Raw genomic sequence first — 17,595 nt, 5'->3', positions numbered from 1 at the left:
CTGTAGCGGCATGGAGGTATAGCCGTGGGGTGCCTGCTACATAAGTGGGAGCTTTAACTTAGCGAAGGACCTTTCCGATCGCTAATAAAGCATGAAAATTTGCCCCTGCCCTGGGCGCAGTACCATCACAAAAAACAACCAGACCAAAAACAACACTACAGTAAACCCCCCGTATTTGTGGGGGAAGCATACCGCACCCCCCCACGAATAGCTAAAATCCGTGAATACTTACAACCCCTCGAAAAACACTTAGAACTGCCTATTTTGATAGTTTAAACACAAGAAAAACCCTCTAAAAATGATATACCTGAGTATTTTAATGGTTTTATCACAAAAAGTACATTTAGTCATGAAAATATGAAAACAGTAATTAGTGAATATTTCTTAGTGAAAAATACTGCAAATGGGTGATTTTTCCACAAATACTGGGTAGACACGTTCCACAGAGGAATCTGCGAATACTTGAGTCATCGAATCCTGAGAACGTGAATACGGGGGTTTACTGTATTACCTACACCATAAAAATTAAAAAAAAAAACACCACCACCCCTCTGCTAAAAACTTATGGGTATCCAAGTACACAGTAACCCCAGGCTCCTCAAAGACTCAACACCCATGTCAAGGTGAAGAGACTCAGGATGGAAGGGATACTTCCTACACTTACTCCCTCAACACCATGACAGCCAATGACAATGGGCCTAGGGTACTGCAATTATTAAAAATCATTTCCACTTGCTTTAAGTAATGGGACGAAACCACTGACTTGCATTTCCAATACGTAGCTTGGAGAGTGGAAGAAAGAGAGAGAGAGAGAGAGAGAGAGATTGTGCTTAAAAGCTAACAACGTAGCTACAGCTCTAATATCGTGAGCTCTGACTTTAAAACGGGACAGTTCTTCTCCAATATGAGAATGAGCTTCATGAATGAGGTCCTTTAAAAAGAAAGACAGGACATTCTTCGTAAGGGGCCGAGAGGGGTCTTTTGACTGAGCACCACAAGTTACTGGCAGGTCCTCATATCTTCTCAGTCCTGTGTAGGTAATATTTTAAAGCCCTCACAGGACAAAGAACTCTCTCATCATCCTCCGAACCTAACACTTGCACTAGGTTCTTGATGTTAAAAAACGAGGCAAGGGTTTTGATGGAATCTCATTCTTTGCAAGAAATCCCAGGGTATAATTGCAGACTGCATCGCCTTGAGCGAATCCGACTCTTATGTCAATTGCATGTATTTCACTCACCCTTTTAGCAGTGGCTAGGGAAACCAGGAAGGGTCTTCTTAGTAAGATTCCTAGGGGACGTGGAGTTAAGCGGTCCGAAAATGGCTAGATAGCCATGTTCCAAGATACTAGTTCCATAATCCTTTGCTAATAGTGCCACAAGATCTAATAAGATCGGATATATCCTAGTTAGCAGTAAGGTCCAGGCCTCTATGCTGGAAAACAGAGCTAAGCATGGACCTATAACCTTTAATTGTGGAGGCGGACAAACCTCTGGTGAACCTCAGGAATAACAGAAAATCTGCAAGTCCTGTTAAAGACGTCTTAGAAGACGAGATGCCATTACAGTAAACCCCCCAAATTCGCGTTCTCACAATTCGCAGACTCACACATTCGCGGGTTTCTCTATGGAACATTTCTACCCATTATTTGCAGAAAATTCACCCATTCGCGGTATTTTTCACTGAGAAATTTTCACTAATTACTGTATTTTTAAATAATTTTCATGAATAAATGCACTTTTTGTGATAAAACTATTAAAATACTCAGGTATAAGCATTTTTACAGGGTTTTTCTTGTGTTTAAACTATCAAAATGGGCAGTTCTAAGTGTTTTTAGAGGGGTTTTATGTATTCGCGGACTTTAGCTATTCACGGGGGGGTGCGGTACCCATCCCCCACGAATACGGGGGGTTCACTGTACTTTTGCACGAAGTGTGGAAGATAGACCACTTGTTTTGGTAGACATTGGCAGACGACTGGCATCTTCACTTCGCAACAGAATCTGCAACCGCCCTTGAAAATCCCTTAGCTTTGAGTAATTTCTTGAGTCTGTAACCTGTCAGAGCTAGATTTGACAACCCTCAATGAAACTGTCTGAAATGGGGTTGTCTGAGTAGCCTGTGTTCTAGTGGTAGAAGCCTGGGAAAGTCTACCAGAAGTTCCATGAGATCTGGGAACCACTCTCTTAAGAGGCCAAAATGGGGCTATTAGCGTCATCAATGCAGTCTGGTGGGATCGGAACTTGTTCAGGACTTCTCTGATCATCCCGAATGGAGGGAAGGCATACAGATCTTTGTTAGACCAGTCCTGCAACATGGCATCCATCGCCCATGCCAAGGGGTCTGGGACTGGTGAGTAAAATAACAGTAGACAAGGGTTCTCAGAAGTCGCCAAGAGATCCAGCATCAGTTTCCCCCACAGCTTCCACAGGTCTACGTAAATGAGTGGATCTAGAGTCCACTCTGTGGGAATGATCTAAAAGCGTCTCCTCAGCTGGTCTGCCAGGATGTTCAGTCTGTCTTGGACGAATCTGGTTACGATTTTCATCTGGTTCCGTCTTGCCTAGAGGAGAAGATCCTCACTACTTCGCAGAGGGCGAAAGAATGTGTTCCCCCTTGTTTCCTGTTGTAAGACAGGACTGATCACACAAACCCGAGGCCAAGCTCACCTGCCAATACCTGCCCACCAGGGATGCATCTGGCTAATTGGGATGTCGAGTGCGCTATAGAACAGTCAAGTACCTGCAAATGTCGACAGATGAAACAGGAGGAAAAAAACGATTCCCTCTTGTTTGTCGACAAATGCCACTACTGTGGTTTGTTGTTCAACGAGCCAGTGAGTGTCGCAAAACTCATCCTGAATTCTTGGAAGGCCAGAAGGCTGCCTTGAGTCCAGGATGGTGATGAGAAGGTACTAATTGTCTCGGTCCCACACCTTCAAGACAAAGTCTTACAGGTGTGTGCCTATTCCTCGATTGGTGAATCCGTAAGTAGACACACGATGTGAGGGGAATATGCAAGCATATTCGAAGGTTCCTTCAATCAAGCATTGGCCTAATTCCTTCCTCATACTTTGAAGAGGAAAGAAGGATGGAGGAATGGAAGCAAACCTCCATTCTCTGCCAAGGGGAAGCTTCTGCAAGATGACAGGATACTGAGACAATTAGCTCTAGCCAGGCTGGCATTTCCCGAATCGGGGGCACGGGAGAGGAAGTGGGATGAAAAGAATTGCCGAGACTTAAGGGATTTAAATAGATACTTCTTCTGAAGGAATCCATTCCCAGGTCTCCGCAATGTCGCTGCCACCTCCAGAGACTTGATAAGTATCATTTTATCCAGGAATCTGCAGTAGCAGAACTTCTTCCCGGTTGATACTTCTTTCTCTCTTCCCTTCTCCCTTATGGGAAAGAGGGTGGAAAGAGACACAGTTATGCACACTTTCCTAGAAGAGTAGGAGAGGCTATGTTCCGCAATCTTCTATTGAAGCCTGGGACTTCTTGGGAGTTGAGGGGGCGCTGGCTTGAACTCGAGGTCGAGTCGAGATGACTAAGACCCCAAGGTCTCGGCCATTGTCCAAAGGACAAAGCAGTGCCCTGGTACGAACCTTGATTACCTAGGTATCTGGCAAATCTCTGCAAGAGAAAGGCAGAACCAAGAAAGGTTCGTTCCTAAGGGTCAAGCCAACTCTGGACTTACGAAACTGAATTGAAACACAGTCCTTCTTCTTAGCACCGGAATTGTCCACAGAACTGCAGTCCGGCCAGACCCTTCGAGGCAAGAAGAATTCGTATTCTGTCAAGGCAGGGGAGAAGCTTGGTATCTCAACCTGAATGAACCCCTCCGAAGAAAAGAGTTCATCTGGTTGAGAATGCTCTCGGAAGCAAGGTCCGCGGCAGCCCCCAACACTCTTGGCCCCTCGGGAACTACAAGGGTTGTGAGTGATGAAGGTTATTCATTGGGGGAGTTGCGGTCCTGTCCCGGGGATCCTCGAGCTGACGAATCGGCGCGAAGTTCTCCGAAAAATGAGGCTGATTGCAACTTGAAAGATCCTCACTGCTTCCGAAGTGTGAAACTTCTGTACCTCTGCCCTTGGAGGAAGCCTTGACAGATCCCATGAAACCCTCCTCGGCTACCTGGTTTTACTACGAGGCAATCAGGGGACCGACACCCAAAGCATACAAGGAAGCCGAACTCCAATGAGCTCTCTCTGTCCGTCTTGCACCTCTTGGAACAACCGAGAGGAAAAGAGAACACGTGAGAAGAAAGAGTACCCCTACCTGTCCTGCCAGTAAGACCAGCAGGAGAGGCGGACCATGAGCGATAATCAACCATAGGAGATTACTGCTACATGAGGGAAGAACAGCGCTTATGCCGTGGCAAAGTGCTTTCCTGGGAAGAGCAAAAAAGTTCACTCGAACAGAGCCGAGAACCCGATTTGGAAAAAACTGAGTGGGGCCAAGCCGAGCCGATTACGCAAAAGCGATCCAGACTGGGAGGTATGCGGTGGACGAGATGCAGGCGGGGCCAGCCGAGCCAGTCTCGCAAGTGCGACCAAGGGCTGGGTGGGGCGAGTAAGCCGAGCCAGTCTCGTAAGCACGACCAGGGGCCGAGCCGATCATGCGAACAAAATGGGAACTGGACAGGGGGAACTCTCGTCTGCCATGAACTATTGCTAGTTTCTCGAACTCTAAACTCCGAGGCCAAGGCCCCTCGAGAAGAGGGTTCAAAGGGGAATTCTGTGTCTGCTATTCTGCATGCTCAAACCCTAAGGTTCAAGACACAAGTATGAAACCCAGCTGAGCAACTGAAGCAGCTGGCGGGAAGTATTGAGACACCTGGCGTCTAGGCACCGAGACACCTGGGTGTCTCAGCACTTTCTTTCATTCTGTGCCTCTCGTCAAGACAGCGCTCGTGATTCACAGAATTCGAGCTACCCATGAGACTCCCAAAAATCAGGAGCGGCTGCTTTCAGTTTCCTAGGAGATTGAAAGAGCCAGGCACTGAACCAGTCTTAGACGCAGACTTCCTAGACTGGCAACAAGGGCGTGGCCTCGAGAGGCAGCACTCTCGCGGCCCCTGAAATGCCAGACCCCACAGGAGAATGCAACTTGTCTCCCGGAAGAGAGTCAGTCCCTTAAACGTCCTGCAGGACTCCCGGGAGGGAATCTCTTTGGAGTGCTTGCAGTGCTGGCAGGAAGAGCTGAGACACCTGGACGCCTCGGCCCTTTCTTTTGCACTACTCCCGAACTGGGCCAAGGAAATACTTTCCAGACCAGATCAGGATACTCGATATTCCATAGAATCTCGAGCACTTGGAGCTGCTCATGAACGAGCGCCCAAAGCAGCCCCCGTCTTAGAGGTGGAACCTCTAGGACTGGGAACGGGATCTCAAACCAAGGTCTGCGCGCCCGCGGCTCCTGAAACACAAAACCCAGGGGTATGCGAATCAGTTTCCTAACCTGAAGGTCGGGAAGAGCCAACGAGAGATCCACTGCCTCCTCAGAAGGGGGCAGTCCCTAGACGTCCAAGGGCATCAAGGGGAAGAAGAAGCCTTCCTCTCCTTCAGCCGACGGAGGTCTATCTGATTCCCGGGACCCCCTTGGACCTCGGGAGAGAAAGGGAAGACGCAGCAGAAGATAAAATCAAAGATAAGATGAAGAAGACAGCGGCTAGTTCTACAAGGCGACTTCCTTCACCTCCACCCCGACATCTACAGGATGGTGGACGTGAAACATGGTAACCTCCAGGGCAGTCAGGCAGGAACACAATGGAAGCGGCCAGGACACAACCACCAGAAGCAGCAGGCATGATCAGGGCCGCTGATGCAGGAGCTACGGCAGCGGTTCGGAAGGCAGGAGCTACTACAACGGCAGGAACGTCACTTTCCGCAGGGCGACTTCCTTCACCTTCATGCCGACATCTTCTACAGGATGGCGGACATTGTAACATCTGGTGTAGCTGGCAGGAACACAACGGAAGCGGCCCAGGGCACAACTGTCTGGAGAAGCGGCAGGCATGATCAGGACAGCCGATGCAGGAGCTACGGCAGGGGTCCAGAAGGCAGGAGCTACTGCAATGGCCAGGAACGTCATGTCCACAAGGCGACTTCCTTCACCTTCACGACGACATCTTCTACACGATGGTGGACATTGTAACCTCCAGGGCAGCTAGGCAGGAACACAATGGAAGTGGCCCCGGGTACGACCACCAGGAGAAACAGCAGGCACGATCAGGACAGCCAATGCAGGAACTACGGAAGCAATTCCAAAGGCAGGAGCTACTGCAACGGCCAGGAATGTCACATGAAAGCCACCAGCAGCAACAGGAACGATCAGGATGGCTGTGGCAGGAGACCAGGAAGAGCCACCCAGAGACTGTTGTTGAGTTAACAGGAGCGTAACACAGGGAACAGCAGGAGCAGATGGACCACAGATATGCCAGAGGCATTGCCACAGCATACATGAAGGCCAGCAATGACAGCGATCGATCCACATCGGCGGGAACAGTCAGAACGATACCGGCGTGGAACTATGTCATCCAGCCAGGTATTGTGGTCGATCCTGAAGCAACACTAATGGACGTCGGGACTCCTTCATGCGAGATATCCCAAGATATCCAGCCAACTACTGCTGTGTCTGAGATGCTCACTGTCAACCTGAAAGAAAAAGCAAAGATGACCAGAGAGGGAAACTCCTCTCACTACAAGGGTTACTGCCCTATGCAGCAAGAGGAGGTACCCAAGAAGTCGCCCGACCACCCCCCTCCACTCGCGGTCTTCGCCCGACGAGTGAGCGAAGAGGATGAAGGAGAGAGATCTCTACTGAAGGAGAGATATGGAAGAACCTACGGGGAGAGAAAAGCTCCCCGCCCCGCAAATCTCTAAGTGCAGGTGACGAAAACAACACTCAGCACAAGTAGGAAGTGTTCATACCCTTGTACACGGAGGGCGGAAGCCCAAGAAGGGAAGCGAACTTTTACATCCCGATCAATGTAGGGGAGCAAAGATATTACGTACCAATCTAATATTTCTGATTGTATAGGGGAACACCTTCAGTATCTAAATAAAGGGCTACTGGAGAGAAGCATTACCACTCGATTACGCTCCTTTAAATACGCCCTTGGCTGTCAACCCAAGACACAGCAATGGGGAATGATGGCTATGCAAGGTTATCACAAATCGTGGGTTTGTATTAATAAATATCAAACACGTAATATATACACAAAATACATTAAGATCCCACCAGGATAATAAGAGCTTAACGACACTCAGGCAGGAGATCCGAAACCACGTCTGCAACGCATGACGGCTGAAAGCAAACTGGAATGTTAACATCCGGGCAGGCGGGTATTCCCGCCTACCTGATGGTAGTTACTGCCTAACCACCTTGCTCAAGAGTTTAACGGCTGTTTCCAGCCTACGCTGAAAGTAATTCCTAATGTAAAGGACCGACGGTTCGTATATTGTGTCGGAACAATCATCATTTGTAGAGGTGCTAATACCTTTAATTGTAGAATGAAACAATAATAAGTGCACAGTTATGATGATAATATAGGCAGTCCCCGGTTTACGATTGGGGCTCCGTTCCTACGCTGCGTTGTAAGCCGAAATCGTTGTAAGCCGAAAAATCCTAGAAAATCATCAAAAACCCCAAGAAAACCTTACTTGTAATGCTTTGGGTGTATTGAAAATGATGTAAACTGCATTTTTATTGAGCTGTTCATAAAAAAAAAGCTCACAAATTTTGATTATTCTGCCTTTTATAGCCATGTTCTTCCGTCGGATCAGCACCGAAAGCTTTGTAACCCCGGAATGTGCATCGTAAACTGGGAAATAATTTCTGATCAATATATTTGAAAAGCGTCATAACCTCGGAACGTCGTAACCCGGGGACTGCCTGTATATAATTCATAGGGGGAATCATGACCACACTGGATGATCTGCAATTGATTTTGGATACCAGATTTTAATCATGTGATACTATATTTCATTGCAGTCCACAGAGAGATTTTGTATGGTCCCAATACTCATCTGTGGCAAATCAAATGTCGACCATAAGATGGTTTGATGTAATTCTGAAGCTGAACACTATAGTCGAGCCAAATGAAAGTGGCGCGTGAGAGAAGGTCTCCGTCCAATGCATCGTATCGACATGAAAAGATTTCGGACATCAGACCTTAAAGACCGGTCAGTGAGGATACGAGCGAACAATCTGACCAGCTTATTACCTGCGGATTAAGTGATTCAGCGTGTCAGACGAAAAAAAAAAAAATTAATCTTGTTCTTGTCTGAGAGGGGTTGATATTTAAATCTTAGCCACATGTCAAATTATTTTTCTTTTCATATAAATAAATACTACATGTACAATTAAAAGGTTCCCTTGTGTTTGAGCCAATATACAGTATATGGTATTTACATCCAAATCTTTGGGTATGATACAGTACCATGTTACAGGAATAGGAAATCTTGGGGATGTACAGGCATTCGAAAAATTCCATGTATAAATTTGAAAGAACAGGCGAAAGTGGGTTTCCCATTGCTATACCAAACGTTTGTTTAAAATATTCCTCATTGGAAATAGAGTTTATGCAATTCATCTTTAAGGTATTCAAATACCGAGTCAATGGGCAGTTTTATGTGGTTGTATATACAGTATACACATGTGTACTATATATATATCTATATATATATATATATATATATATATATATATATATATATAATATATGTATATACATGACAATTAAAGAGGAGAAACAATCCTATACAGAAGACATTAAGGATAAATGTATTTTTCAAGGAAGAAAACACTTAAATTGTATTAAAGAGCTTCCTGTGTGGCTCTGATTGACCTGGGATCATAATTCTTCCAAGGTTCCTATTTGTTTTTCTACTGACCACCTGGGAAAAAAAGCCGAAAAGGAAAATATAGCTGGGATTATGACCGACGGAACCCTCCCACCTTTAAGACCTTAATGCATCTTCGATTTCATGACTTCTCTAAACCGCGCTCTCCAGGTAAAATGAACCAACTCTTTACATTTCGCCACATTACATTCAGTCTCTGACGTGCCACTTTCGTTTGGCTCGACTATAGTACTATATACTGCTGTAGTCTGTTCATAAACAGAAAACAACAAATGAAAAGGTCCAAAGGAAACAAAGTTTGCAGAACATTTTTGTCCAATATCAACATCAAAACCTTGGTAAAATTGAAGATTGCTCCCAAGCCTCTCTGATTTGGTAAATAACTGTTAATGTGCAAACTGGGTGCCTTGTTTAGCATTAGTCCCTTGGGAATGAAAGTAAAAACATAAACAAAAGATGGTAAATATAAATACAAACAAACAAAAACAACACAAAAAGCAGTAAATATAACGGTTGGCAATTGGAGGAAACCAGGCTGCAGCAGTAGTCTTCAGTTTTACTAAAATCTCAAGGGTTGGGAATAGAAAGAAGTCCTTTGAATCTAAAAGGATTAGCCTAGAGCCTGTGGATGCCGGCATCAAACCTTGCCTTCTTAACTTAACTCTGGGTGCTGTGCCCTGACCTGGCTGGGGGAGGACGGGGGGCAGCTTTGGCCCTCCCCTGCCTGGACACTGCAAAGTAACACTGAACATCAGAAAAAGACTGGCAGAGGTAAATTTCCAACGGGACACATGGTCTGACACTGACTACAGCCTAACCAAAACAACCTTTCATAAAGCGTCGTGCTCTAACCTAACCATAACTTACCTTCCTAACCTGATTTAAGGTGCTGTGCACTGGCCTGGCCAGGAGAACTTTGCCCGCCCCCTGAGACAGCCCCCAAGTAATACTAAACATCAAGCACATGGTGTGGCCTAGGCTACCCTTTTGTGGTAGTGGGTTAAAATCAACACTGCCTACCTGTCTCCCTACTCTGCATACTACCCACTAATTGTTAGGCTGAGTGGATTTGCCTAAAGCTAGCCTAGGCTACCAATAGTGGGGTAGTTTGCAGAAAGACAGGACTGCCTCTGAAAAGAAACAAATTCCATTTCCTTAGATGTTTAGTGTTAATGGGGGGGTCCAGGTCAGGGCACGGTGCCATAGCCTAAGTGACGTTAGGAAGGTAAAGTCTGGTTAGGTCAGGATAGGGCAAACTAGGAAAGTTGTAGCATGTTTAGATCAGTGGAATCTGTCCCGTCCTTCCAGCCTACACTCGCCCACAAACAAGATAGGTCACCCACTAAACAGTCACGAAAAATTGATTAGACTACCCCAAGCTCGATGCATTTTGCGAGAAATCAGGCCTAGCCTGGTAGGCTAATTTATCATTCTAAGAGATCACGCCCTGGTCAGACTAGGCCAGGCCTGGCCTGAGACCAAGTCATTTTCTCTCACTTCTTTTGGCACACCATCCAAAAGTACGAAACTGTGACCATAAGAACACAACGTTAATACAGGTAAGGCCTAAATTAGCCCAGACCTCAACTAAAATAGGTTAGGTTCCCCCCTACCTTGTTTACAGTATTCCCCTTGGTTCCTGTTGAATGTCTCCTAACGCAAACACAGAAGTCTGTCACAGTATAGCTCACTGCCTCTTTTTATCTCCTGGATTCAGTTGCAGGACAACTTTCATAAACAACCAAAGCTTTAAGAGGAGCGTGTTACCTTTCACAATATTTCGCTCAAATTCGTGACCACGCAACCACTTTTGTTTACAATATGGCGAAATTGTTAAAAATGAACCTAGCAACCTTTCCCGAGCAAATGATAAGTTGAACACCCTTTTTACAGATGACGCTGATTACGCTAATGTCACGTGACTTGTAGCTTGGGTAATCGGAGATTATTATTAAAACAATAATTACAATTATTAATACCACTATTACCAAAACGCTTTATAACTATGACAATAGCATCTTTTAAAAAAATGCCTACTTATATCAAATTTCATCCGCGTTCACGGTATGTAAAACATTTTCCGCGTTTCGTTACGCAGAAAAGTAAGTTGGCCACTTTCGGGGGGAAACTAAGTCTTCTATCACGGCGGAAACCATAATTCTTATGGGAGTAAACTGGGAAAATTTGTCTTTACTATAGCTTCCTATTTTTCTTGGAAATTAGCTCTCAAACAGTAAGGAATGTGTGAAAGCATGATTTTCTGTGAATTTACGTTTTTCCCGATTTACGGCATAAAAAGGGTTACTATAGAATTGATGTTATTTATATATGATCCTACACAGATTTCGAAATAGATTCCAATTCACTACAGGCAATGCATGTTAATTCGGTTATAAACTACAGTACACAATTTTCGTTGTGTAAGACATTATCACCTGGCACCACACGAGATTTGTAGGCTACCTACGGATGATTCTCTTGTCATGCACTCAAGCACGAACGAGTCTTGCATACGTCAAGATCCACCCAAGTTTATTAAAACAATAATCATTAACCAATTTACTAGGAAGGATTTTATCATCATATTTATTTTTATTCACCACAAACAAAATTTACACGTTTTAGCGGCGTAATGTTGAGAATAGTTAGTCGAGATGGTACTAAAAGTGAGCTGTAGTACATCAGCCGTTGTGAATCGTATGGTATTGTCCTGGAGCCAAGGGGTGTTTTCATGCATGAAAGGGCCAGAAAATGTCGTGCTTGATTTAGTTAGAGGGTCCACCGGGACACCTTTTTAGCGAGGGTAGCCATCCAGAAACCACGCCGTTATCGTGTTAATCAGAATTTTCGTTGAATTTGATGAAATCAAAATAACTTCTTTTTTTTACGTGTGTTGGTTACATAAATTGCAATAGCTCAGCAATAAAATGGTCTACAGAGCTCGTTCACCTCTCAAAATTAAACTTAAAGAATGATTTATTCAATGGATAAAAGAAAAATAAGATTGGTCAATACCCAAGGTCACAAGAGGTCAAAGTATTACCTCTTCTGATGAGAAACTAAAATCTATGACTTTTCATATCTAAATATTTGTGAAAAATAGGCGAATAGATTGAACATTTAATGTTTTTACATTCGGGTTAGGTACACTATAGGCAAGTTTTTGAAATTAGTTGGAAAACTTGTTTACTTATTTTAACCCCCGTGTAGCAATCAACATAAAAGGAATATATAGGCTACCGGATCAGCATACTGAGGCATAGGAGATATATACCGTAATTTGTATTCTTAGGGATGGCAATAAAGATGCAAAAAATGAATCAATCCAGTTTATTCTACTGTATGTTCTGTGTTCATATATTGTTCATTTAAAATTTTGGAAACCTAATTTTTTTCCAGTGAAGAATGTCTGACTCTGGCGCACCATAGAAAAAAATTAAGGGCATCACAGTCACCATCCTAAAGTGGTTCTTGCGATTCAAAGAAATGCATAATCTGCCAAAAATCTTATGATAAATGTGAAACTACCAGCACAGAGAATGGCAGGACACGTATCATTAAAGTAACGTAAATAAGAAGGGACGTAATTTTTTAAAGACTGAAGCAAGTGAACAAAAGCAAATTCTTATACCATGTTAATAACGAATGTTATATACAGTTTAACCCCAAGAAAACTCTGGATAAACTTAAGCAGTTAAGCAAAGTCTCCACAGATATTGCTGCTCATTCCCAAGAGGATAGCTCAGCCTCTGTTCAGCAAAGGAGTACACGTTTTATGGTAGATTCTCAGCACCCCGCATCTCTGCCAGCTAATATTAATTTTTTTTTTTTGTTCATTTTTTTCAAAATGTGTCATTTTTGTATGGGAATTCAAAACACAACCTGTGGTCTCGATCGCTGTATATGATAAATGGAGGATTTCTGAAAAGGACGAGCTGAATCATTCCTTAAGGTAGTCATATGATACTTTTTATTAAGTTAGTCATGATGTGTTTGTGTTTACCCGAACTTCCGACTTGCAAGGTGCGAATGCCATAGTTGGAGCAGATCTTTACTGTCACAGCTAATGTACAGTATTTGTAACAACATCAGGAAAGGAGAGAAAGCAGCAATTGAATCATTGTCAACGCCATCTGGCCAGCAGAAGTATGATATCTTTAAAAATTTTATGAAAGATTTAAAACCAGGCTTCAACTCGGGGAGAAATTATTCCCTGACTTATATTTCCAAGTGCTGCAATGAAGCGCGGAGTAATGATCAAACTCATTTTGAGGACACATACAAGGTTGTGACAATGTACCTAATCCACATGTTTGGTGGGGATGTCTCATTTTTTGTCCCAACCGGTTCAGAAAAACCCACCACTGTTTTCAAGCCAAATGCAGTTGAGAAAGAACCAGAGAGAAGCGAAAGGTCGTTGGATAGGGAAACAATAAGAAAGTGTGGTACCATGTTGAGAAAATGTATCCTTAACAAAGTCTTTGAGCTGAATGACAGGTTTTGTGATGCCAGTGAACTGGAGAAAGCATATTCTGACATGATAATTCCCAGTGACGTTGCAGACTTTTTCTCAGCTCTTTCTGATGTTGATATTTTACACATTTATAATATTGCTGATGGTGAGCCTGAAATTTATGAGGAGAGTTACACTAGATCTTCCATGATGAAAAAAGTTCTACTGTATCTGTGTATCAAGTCATTTTTTATATCGTAAATAATAGTAAAAAGCGAACCCCTTTGAACATGTTGAATTCTGAAGCTATTTATAATGTGTGTAGGTAGAAAATGCTTATCTCTAGTCTCAATAGGTTTGGACTGGCAATTAATTATGATGAGCTACTCCGCATCACTCTGATATGGCATCATTTGTTACAGAAGCAAGTCAGGGTCAGTTCCCACTTCCAAGTCATTTCAACCCATCAAGCTTCACGTTAGGGGCCTTTGATAATTTTGATCATGAGGAAGCAACACTATCTGGCATAGGAAGTCATGACACTGTTATGATTCTCATGCAGGACAAACTTCAGGGAGTGACTCTGAATAGTAAGCCTAAGATATCAGAGACAGGTGTCACCCACATAGAGAGACAGTTCACGCGAGAGTTAGGTTGTCAGGCTTTGTTTCCTTGCACGAAAACTGCTAAAAAGCCAAGCCCTCCAACAACCTACATAGTTCCAGAACTGTACAAAATAGACAAATCACATGCAAAAAGTATCCGTAGGAAGGACAACTTGGAGTAGGCTATTAGTTGAATGGATCTTTCATGTATGACAGAAGGTGTTAAAGAAACAACTATGGACCAAACAATGCCCTCTTAGAGTGCCTTTAACTCTCTTATTACTGATGAGAATGTGTGTCAGAAGGTTGTAGATTTCCTACCAGTCCTTCCCCAACCTTGTTATGGAATATGGCACAGTTTACACAGCATTAAAAAAATTCCAGAATATTTTGAGCCAGCTAGACCAAACACACTTGCCTTTGGTATGTGATGAGGAGGGGGTGTATCACATTTCCCGTGAAATCATCATGAGCAAATCATTTGAAATTGATAACGTGGTGTTATGTCTGGGCTCCTTTCATATGACTAAGGCAGTCATGGGCGCAATAGGAAAGTTCATTAATGACAGTGGAGCACAAACGATATTGGTAGAGTCTAAAGTATTTGATCAAAATGTGGTAAGATCAGTTCTTGATGGATCACATTATACAACGTCATTGAAGGGTTTGTTCATGCTCTCTGAGTGTATAGAATGGCTACAGTGGGCAGAGTTCTTCAAAGTGGAAGGCATTGAGAGGTACAGGGTTGAGCTTGAGCATCTAAGACTACTGAAAAACTCTGTAGCGGAAAAGATGGAGGATAGCAAGGATCATTTGGAGGCATTTATGTCAAACTCAGAAGTCATGGTCGAAGACTTCAATAAATTAGAAGTCATAGTGCAGCATCAGTGATTTTTAATTTCTGGGACCACTTCGTCAGAATGGTGGCTGTTCTAAAGGACTTGGTTAGGGCAGACGGTGAAGGAGACCGGAAACCTCGTCTCCAAAATGTTCAATCTGTGCTGCCGCAATTTGCTGGATGTAATAGGGTCAGATATTTTAGATGGGCCTGATTATACCTAGAATTTATCCAGTGTTTTCTTGAGGGTATATTGTTTATAACATTCGTTAGTAACATGGTATAAGAATGTGCTTTTTTTCACTTGCTTCGGTCTTTCAAAAACTTCGTCCCCTTCTCACTTCCGCTGCGTTAACTTTATTATTACTCTGTGCTGGTAGTTTCATTTATCATTAGATTTTTGGCAGATTATGCATTTCTTTGGATCGCAAGAACTACTTGAGGCTGGTGACTGTGATGCCAGTCAGAAATTCTTCACTGAAAAAAGAGAAAATTAAAAAAAATTAGGTTTCCCAAAATTTTAAATGAACAATATATGAACAGAGAACATACAGTAGAATAAACTGGATTGATTCATTTTTTGCATCTTTATTGCCATCCCTAAGAATACAAATTACGGTATATATCTCTTATGCCTCAGTAGGCTATGCTGATCCGGTATATATTCCTTTTATCGATTGCTACACGGGGGTTAGAATAAGTAAACAAGTTTTCCAACTAATTTCAAGAACTTGCCTATAGTGTACCTAACCCGAATGTAAAAACATTAAATGTTCAATCTATTCGCCTATTTTTCACAAATATTTAGATATGAAAAGTCATAGATTTTAGTTTCTCATCAGAAGAGGTAATACTTTGACCTCTTGTGACCTTGGGTATTGACCAATCTTATTGTTCTTTTATCCATTGAATAGATCATTCTTTAAGTTTAATTTTGAGAGGTGAACGAGCTCTGTAGACCATTTTATTGCTGAGCTATTGCAATTTATGTAACCAACACACGTAAAAAAAAAGAATTTATTTTGATTTCATCAAATTCAACGAAAATCCTGATTAACACGATAACGGCGTGGTTTCTGGATGGCTACCCTCGCTAAAAAGGTGTCCCGGTGGACCCTCTAACTAAATCAAGCACGACATTTTCTGGCCCTTTCATACACGAAAACACCCCTGGCTCCAGGACTGATAATCCCATACTAAATAATATGGCACTAGCGGATCCAGGGGGTGGGCACCTGGGCACGTGGCCCCCCATGAAAAATAATGAAAAAAATTATATTGAAGATTTAGATAATAATAACATAAATGAGAAATATAAAAATGGGGAAAAAATAAAAAATCCATTATAGAAATAATAAAATTTTGAGGAAAAAATACTAATGATAATAATATCAATAATCTTAATGATAATAATAATGCACATATTCTTATGCTGTGGTTTTCATAATACAGTAATCTCCCCGTGTGTATGTGTGTATTGTCGTGTACTGTATGGTTTTGTGTTCAGATATGCAGCGTATACCATAAAAGAGTTAGTGTAGGTAAATGATTAAACGCTGTATGTCTGAGACGCCAGAATAGTTAGGAGGATGTGAGTGGCGCTAAGAGAGAGAGAACCGTTGTTCGTTGTATAGGGACGCGTTTGTTTAGTCGGTTTCAAACTCTGCTGAGACTATCACCTTCCATTAGTGTGTGGACAAGCAGTATACGCTTATCAAAAAACATTGTGGTGGGAAGATTCCATTACAAAAAGTTGTATAAATGTCGTTCAGAATGTTATTAGAAGTGATGTTTTCCATTCTTATTATAATAACTAGAGATTCTCTTTGTTCTGAAACTATGTAATGATAAATAATAGTGTTAACTGTAATTCCACTTGTCCCACCATTTTTAAAAGAGTTTACAACAAAAAACATCGTTCAGACCTGTTCTTTCACCCATAGACTAAGTCTCTGCATCTAGGCCCAATGACTGAGAGACCAAAGTGCCAGGGAAAGGAGCTACATGCTCATTCTCCAAGGTCTCTCTCTCTGCCCTGCTCGCCTCGGGATTACGAATGTCCTGGTTTAATGTAATTGATATTTTGGTAGACGATGGTCACTATATTCTTTAAACTGCTTAATTCTCTTAGTAAATGTGTCCGAGTTATCTGAACAGTGTATTTTATTAAGTGTGTGTAACGGCGCCTGGTTAAACATCAATGAAGCATTTGGTACCAAGGTATTGTAAAATACCCTATGGGGTTCTCAGTGCACTGAAAATAATATCTGCAGTGGTTATATGTAAAGATACCTTTCACTTTTTTTAATATTTTTACGTGTTATATGTTTTATGCTTTATCTTTTGAAGAATTTTTCTTTATAGATATATGTGATGTGTTTGCTATTGCCTTAATTTCTTACTTACATTTTGATATTTAATCTTGAGTACACTTGTCTTTTGTATCCGCATTTTTATATGATTGATTATCACTTATTTTGTTTAACACGTGGAATTAATTACTTACAGTATATTTCCTCTCAATCAAGTTTTGTTATTTAACAATTCTAAATCTTTCTGAATAAATTTTATTTAATTAATAAATTAATTTCTGATTTACTTGACTGATGATTAATTCAGATTTAATCCAATCTTTGTTTTGCTCTCGAGTAATAATAGATTTCTGAGACTGTTAAATGTCATGTATAATCTTAAATTTAGGAAATAAATTTGTATTTAAAATATTATATCAGAGTTTCATTCATTTGATCCATCAGTAATTTTGATTTGAATTAGGATAGAGTGGTGGGTGAGATGTTTTCTCCTTCGCAATTGAATGAAATGAACCAGGGGAA

General features: G+C 42.2%; 1 protein-coding gene across 3 annotated transcripts in view; it reads right to left on the bottom strand.

Moving 5' to 3' along the window:
• LOC136826809 (zinc finger CCCH domain-containing protein 10-like) overlaps nucleotides 1-10,923 on the bottom strand; it is a 77,782-nt gene extending 66,859 nt beyond the window's left edge. The window contains exon 1 of one of the 3 annotated variants that reach the window (XM_067084251.1): nucleotides 10,903-10,923. The gene's annotated coding sequence lies outside the window, so the exon portion shown is untranslated. Of the gene's footprint in view, nucleotides 1-10,478; nucleotides 10,790-10,902 lie in introns of those variants that run through there. The other 2 variants (XM_067084249.1, XM_067084250.1) reach the window with 2 other exon arrangements.
• Nucleotides 10,924-17,595: the final 6,672 nt, after the last annotated feature.

This window comes from Macrobrachium rosenbergii, chromosome 41 (assembly GCF_040412425.1).
Source record: "Macrobrachium rosenbergii isolate ZJJX-2024 chromosome 41, ASM4041242v1, whole genome shotgun sequence".
In the NCBI taxonomy this organism is placed as follows: domain Eukaryota; kingdom Metazoa; phylum Arthropoda; class Malacostraca; order Decapoda; family Palaemonidae; genus Macrobrachium; species Macrobrachium rosenbergii.
Note: the sequence above shows the minus strand (reverse complement) of the source record. Positions and strands in the feature narration are given on the sequence as shown.